The sequence below is a fragment of the Mus caroli genome, unplaced genomic scaffold (genome assembly GCF_978045245.1).
Source record: "Mus caroli unplaced genomic scaffold, Mus_caroli_1 scaffold_15, whole genome shotgun sequence".
Classification (NCBI taxonomy): Eukaryota; Metazoa; Chordata; class Mammalia; order Rodentia; family Muridae; genus Mus; species Mus caroli.
Window position 1 is genome coordinate 112441461 of NW_028227270.1, and position 6994 is coordinate 112448454.

Genomic DNA, 6994 nt, shown 5'->3' on the forward strand with positions numbered 1-6994 from the left:
GGAAAAAGGATGCCGAAGCTGGCCATGCTCAGGTCTGCTGAATTGTCGGCCTAGGTGGTAAGATTCGGCATAAGGACAAAACATGAGGAAAGCCAGCATAAGGTCAGTCAGTATATTACTGTATGGCAGTTTCAGGCTCCCAGTCTACTTACGAGTAGCACCTTGAGGACAGATGTTAGAACAGTTTATTTGCAGTCAACAGAAGTTAAAAGCAGCATTGGAAAAGATGGTGTACTTTTCTAAACAAGTGCTGAAAGAGAAATTGATAGTAACCATTCATGTAAACTATTGTAAAAGAATAGGTATGAAAATCAATGAGTACTGTATATACCAGGAAAGTAGAGAAAGAGAAATAGAGGTTGGCAGGGCAGGTATTCATTTAATTCAGATGAGAAAAGAAGCAATTCAGTCTGAAAATCTACTTTTTAAGACATAAACCAATGCTAATAACTTGGCAGAAAAGTACAAGGACTGGATATTAGAAAGAAAATGAAGGGATCCATGTCTCATGGTCATTCAAAGAATAAGAATTCTATGCAAATGAGATAGGCAACAAATACTCTTTGAAAATACAGATTGCCAAGGATATTTGACATAAGAGCAATAGTCTATATATTAAAATTCATTTTAGTTGAGATGTCAAAAGAAAGTATATTTGGCCTATAGTTTCAGTGTGTGGGAGAAAGAAATTCCAGTTTGACACAAACTCTTCATTTTTCAATGACTGTATTACTATAATACCAAGCTGAAAATATTATAGGAAAATTACTGGTTGTTAGCCTACTTAAATATAGACTGGGAGAAATTTTTTGAGAAATTTCTATAGAAACCAGTAATGTATAACATGTATCATGGCAAGATGGTACCTTTTTCAAGAATACAAGGATATTTCTAATTTTGGAAACCAATAAACTTAATCTATAGATGGACTATAAAAAGAAGGTATGTGATTATCCTTAGAGGATCCTGTTGTAAATTCAATAGATTTTCTAAAATGAGCCTATAGAAAATAGGAAGTAACTACAACAATATAAAAAACACAGCTATGTCATACTAGACTGAATGATGGCCCTATGATCTGCAGCAAGACAAAGGCATAATCTCTGTAATCCACTTGGCATCCTACTGGGTGTTCAGACAACACAATAGGGTGCTTTATGTAGATATTTCCTCTTCATGGAAAACTTCCTTTTTGGACAATAGAGGGAGGTTTCTAAAACTCAGGAAGTAAATGAAATATATTAGAAGATTCACTTGGTCTTTTTGGAGATTATGTAAGCAATAAGAAATTGCCTGGACAGAGAAGACTTGAGGGAGCAACTTGAAAGTATGGCAGGAGCCCCAGAGATGCAGTTTTGCAGGGATAGGCTTTTGCTGTAGGAGGTGCCTTAAGTCCCCCATGTGCTAGCAAGTAAGCCCCTACTCAATGCAGTGATACTGATTTGCCTTGGATGGCACAGCAGTGAGAGGCAAAGAAATGGTTCCACCAAAGTGTAGCTTTGTGAACCAGTGAGGGGTAATTGCAATTGGATGATACCATGCCACTTTTAACCAAAGTAAATTTTACTGTAAAGTAGAAAATGTAATTTCATTCCATGTTGGCTTCATTTGAAACAGTCCAATTATCATTTTGTATTTTAAGGTATATTTTTTATAAACACTGTTTTCTTATCTCACAAATAAAGTAATTCCCATTATATTGAACTGTATATATGTGGCATGTTTTAATTTACCTTGGGTTAAAGTCATTGAGTTCTTTTTGTTTCAGGGCTAGAGCTTTCATTCATTTAGAAAAAGTCCTTTCATACTATACATTGGTTCTACTCTGTGCTTTGTTCATTTATAGTGACCTAATTTCTGCTTAAGTTTCTGTTGTTTATTTGTCTGTAGCTCTTGTGTTTATAAAATGATCCTATTCCTGCTTTTCTATTTTAACTTTTGGTATGACATTTTGTTTTTGTTTTGTTTTTGGTGATTATGTTTATAGAATTAGAAATTATTGTCCATTTTTCATACTTATTTGTTGAGACTGCACTTCCATGGGATTTATGGATTGTTGGCTTTTGACAAGGGTTTGTCATAATGCAATGATGGTGCTATAACTACTCTCAAACTGGTCAGAAAATGAAATAATTATGTTTCAAATTTTTTGGAGAATAAATGAACAAGTTGAAATCAACTATAAAGTGATCTGTGTATATTCTGCATGTCATAAATGAATTGAAGTTGAGTTTGGCCTGGAACATGCACTTGGTCATCACAACTGACCTCTGTCTCTGCATTTTGGCAAGCATGAATTGTCTTCTGGCTCAGTGTTAGAGTGTTCTGCACAATTAACTATCTTAAACTGAATGAGGAATTTTAGTATTATGTAACCTCATCACCTCTGAAGCCCCAGATCCTCAAATTCCACTAGAAAAGCAAAAACAGACACAGTGATAATAATACACAGTATATAATAACACTCAATTCTAGATCATATTTTTCCTATACTCTTTTAGGAAATGTATGTCCATTTAATTCCCATAGTTGAGTGCTCAGCAACTATTCCCTGATAGCAATATCTGGCTCACTACATCCATAGATGTTAGATAAGGAGTTGCAATCCAGGTGAAATTTTCATTGCCCTCCATGTGGTTGGGAGAGAAAAGTCTAGATTTATGCCCTGTCTTCTGCCAGAGGTTGCATGTCTTCTGCACCACCTATCCTTAGACTAATTGTACAATTAATGTTGTAACATAAAGTCTTTAAGGTTGCAGGGATCCCCATGTGATGTGATTAACTCCTGGGATTCTAGCACCAAGCATTAGCCACAAAGTGTGAACTAATTAATATTGGAGGACAAGAAAGAGGCCCGACCTGGTAACATAGCTGGTAAATTCACAGCAGTGTCAGTTGCAAATCCACCAAAGCAGCAGCAATAGGGTGTACCTAAGCAAGATCTACTTACAACTTTTCTCTCCATTTCTCTTGACTGTGAAATACAAGGTGAGAGAGTACCCCAAAGAAAGAGGTCACGCTGGCTCGTTCGGAGACTGGCAGGAATTTTTCAAAATGGGAGCACTACCTCAGAAGGTACCGGGAGTACCTTTCGGTGGCATTGGCGGTGTTGCCAGCGGCGGCGGCGTAGAGAATGGCGCCAAGACCTGCTGGCTTCTCGGAGCGCTGCCTTGGAGGGACTGTGAGAAGGCCGAGCCCCGGGCGCCAGCGGCTCAAGAACATGGAGGTGTGCATCCTGAGAAGGTTGAGGACTTTAAGGTTGGAAATCTACTGGGTAAAGGATAATTTGCTGGTGTCTACAGAGCTGAGTTTGGAAGTTGCAATCAAAATGATAGATAAGAAAGCCATGTACAAAGCTGGAATGGTACAGAGAGTCCAAAATGAGGTGAAAATACATTGCCAGTTGAAACACCCCTCTGTCTTGGAGCTCTATAATTACTTTGAAGATAACAATTATGCCTATCTGGTATTGGAAATGTGCCACAATGGAGAAAGAACAGGTATCTGGAGAACAGAATGAAGCCTTTCTCAGCAAGTGAAGCTACGCACTTCATGTACCAGATTATCACAGGAATGTTATATCTTCATTCTCATGGCATATTGCACTGGCACCTCACACTCTCTAACATCTTACTTACGTGGAATATGAGCAAAATAATTGCTGACTTTGGACTAGCAACGCAGTTGAATGTGCCACATGAAAAGCACTATACACTCTGTGGGACTCCTAATTATATTTCACCAGAAATTGCAACTTGAAGTGCACATGGACTTGAATCTGATATTTGGTCATTGGGCTGTATGTTTTGTACATTACTTATTCGAAGACCACCTTTTGACACTGACACAGTCAAGAACACATTGAACAAAGTAGTCCTGGCAGATTATGAAATGCTAGCCTTTTTGTCACGAGAGGCCCAGGACCTTATCCCCCAGTTACTTTGTAGAAACCCTGTGGATCAGTTAAGTCTGTCTTCTGTGTTGGACCATCCTTTCATGTCACGAAATCCTTCAACAAAGAGTAAAGACTTAGGGACTGTAGAGGACTCAATGGATAGTGGGCATGCTTCACTTTCCACAACAATTACAGCTTCTTCTGGTACCAGTTTGAGTGGTAGCCTACTTGAAAGAAGAAGACTTTTGGCCAACCACTTCCAAATAAAATTACTGTATTTCAAAAAAATAAAAATTCAAGTGACTTTTCTTCAGGAGATGGAAGTAAGTTTTGTACTCAATGGGGAAATCCAGAACAAGAAGCTAATAATAAAGGACAGGGGAGAGTAATTGAAGATGCAGAAGAGAGGCCCCATTCTTGATACCTGCATAGAGCTCATTCCTCTGATAGAGCCAGCCCCTCTAATCAGTCTCAAGCAAAAACATACTCAGTAGAATGGTGTCACTCAGTAGAAATGCTTTCAAAGCCTAGAAGATCACTGGATGAAAATCAACACAGTTCCAATCACCATTGTCTAGAAAAAACTCCTTTTCCATTTGCAGACCAGACACCTCAGATGGAAATGGTACAGCAGTGGTTTGGGAAACTGCAAATGAATGATCATTTAGGGGAAACTAATGAGCACCACACCGTTAGCCCAAACAGAGAGTTCCAGGACTATCCAGATTTGCAGGACACGTTAAGAAACGCTTGGACTGCCGGGCGTGGTGGCGCACGCCTTTAATCCCAGCACTCGGGAGGCAGAGGCAGGCGGATTTCTGAGTTCGAGGCCAGCCTGGTCTACAAAGTGAGTTCCAGGACAGCCAGGGCTATACAGAGAAACCCTGTCTCGAAAAACCAAAAAAAAAAAAAAAAAAAAAAAAAAAGAAACGCTTGGACTGAGACAAGAGCCAGCAAGAATGCTGATACTTCTGCTAATGTTCATCCTGTAAAGCAGCTGAGAACCATGAAGTACATGACTGCACATCACCATAAACCTGAGGTCATGCCTCAAGAGCCGGTCCTACATCCTCATTCTGAACAAAGCAAGTATGGAGTTGACATTGGGTTACCAGAAACCTACCTTAAGAAGCATTACATCTCCTTTGATTGCTCACAGATTAAAACCAATCAGGCAGAAAACCAAAACGGCTGTGGTGAGCATCCTTGATTGAGAGGAGGTGTGTGTGGAGCTTCTGAGAGAGTGTGCGTCTGAAGGATATGTGAAAGAAGTGCTTCAGATATCGAGTGATGATGGGACTATGATCACTGTTTATTACCCGAACAATGGAAGAGGCTTTCCTCTTGCTGGCAGACCTCCCTTGCCTACTGACAACATCAGTAGGTACAGCTTTGACAATTTACCTGAAAAATACTGGCAGAAATATCAGTATGCTTCCAGATCCATCCAGCTTGTAAGATCTAAAACTCCCAATATCGCTTATTTTACAAGATATGCTAAATGTATTTTGATGGAAAATTCTCCTGGTGCTGATTTCGAAGTTTGGTTTTATAATGGAGCCAAAATACATAAAACCATAGCAGGGGTTCTTCATTCTTCCCTATAATTATAGGAAGAAAACCTGGTAATACCAGTTCACCTCAATGTGACCTCCACCCAGCCTGAAGCAGGCTGAGCCAGACCTTGACTTTGCTGCCACTAAGGAGATTACCTAGGGTGGAGCCTGCCTCCCTAGATCACTCTATTGTTCAGCCACTGTTGCTGCTACCTGCTGGGAGTCGGCCTAGCTATTCCAGAGACTACACCCTAAACTGCACGTGGTCACCTGCAGCTGGGCTCCAAGGATGAATTGGTGGGAATGGGCCTCCCTCCTCCTTTATAAAGTGCGTCCACCATTAAACATTTGAACCTTGAGCAGACTAGCATGTCTTGGTTCCATTATTTCTCCACCCGCCTAGATTCCCTCTTCTCTTTCAGATCCAGGCTACCTCCCAGGCTCGAACCCAGACATGAGAGCCACAGGTGAGCCCCCAAAACCTAAAGCCTTATCGGCTTGAGTCCGTGGACCCAAGCTACTCTAAGGGACAGCAAGCATCATCGAGCAGATTGAGCATGAATAGTGCGGCTTTCCCAACACAGTCACCAGGACTCAGTCCTTCTACTGTGGCAGTTGAAGGGCTTGGCCACACAGCGACTGCCACAGGAACAGGTGTCTCTTCAAGTCTTCCTAAATCTGCACAGCTTTTGAAATCTGTTTTTGTGAAAAAAATGTTGGTTGGGCTACACAGATAACTAGCAGAGATGTGTGGGTTCAGTTTAATGATGGGTCACAGTTGGTTGTCCAGGCAGGAGTATCTTCTATCAGTTACACATCACCAGATGGTCAGACAACTAGGTATGGAGAAAATGAAAAATTACCTGAATACATCAAACAGAAATTGCAATGTCTTTCTTCCATCCTTCTGATGTTTTCTAATCCAACTCCTAGTTTTCAGTAATTTAAGTCTCAGAAGTGACTTAAATTTTATGTATTTTGTACATGGTTTTATGTATTTTCTGAAAATTACATAACTTTACAGGTTGTGAAAATTATGCAGGCACAGAGAAGAAACCCAAGTAAGGATGTCTTAGTGGACAATGCTGCCCTCTGTTCTCCTGCCTTATTGGTCAGAGGAACCTGGTACAGTCCTGGTTCTCCTTCAGTTTTTGACTTACAGCTAGGGAAAGCATGGCCAATATTGCCTCACTGTGATGAAACTGCTTTCTTTGCAATGTTGGCATCTCTAATATAAGAGAGGTAAGAATTTTCTTTAAAAAAAAGCACAAATAGTAAAAGAACACTAAAATAACTGATAAAATATAACTATACTCTTCCTATAGCTGTCAGAATGAAATCGAAAGATTGCATGGGCATTCTGAACCTGCACAGGGTCCTCATGAAGGTGAATGCTAGCGGTTTTGTTTTGTTTTGTTTTGTTTTTCGAGACAGGGTTTCTCTGTATAGCCCTGACTGTCCTGATATTCACTTTGTAGACCAGGCTGGCCTCGAACTCAGAAATCCTCCTGCCTCTGCCTCCTAAGTGCTGAGATTAAAGGTG

The 6994-nt window shown here is 40.3% G+C and overlaps 1 pseudogene; it reads left to right on the top strand.

The window, feature by feature from the left end:
- The first annotated feature begins 3205 nt into the window (after window positions 1-3205).
- On the top strand, window positions 3206-6394 carry LOC110308432 (serine/threonine-protein kinase PLK4-like; annotated as a pseudogene).
- The last annotated feature ends 600 nt before the right edge of the window (window positions 6395-6994 follow it).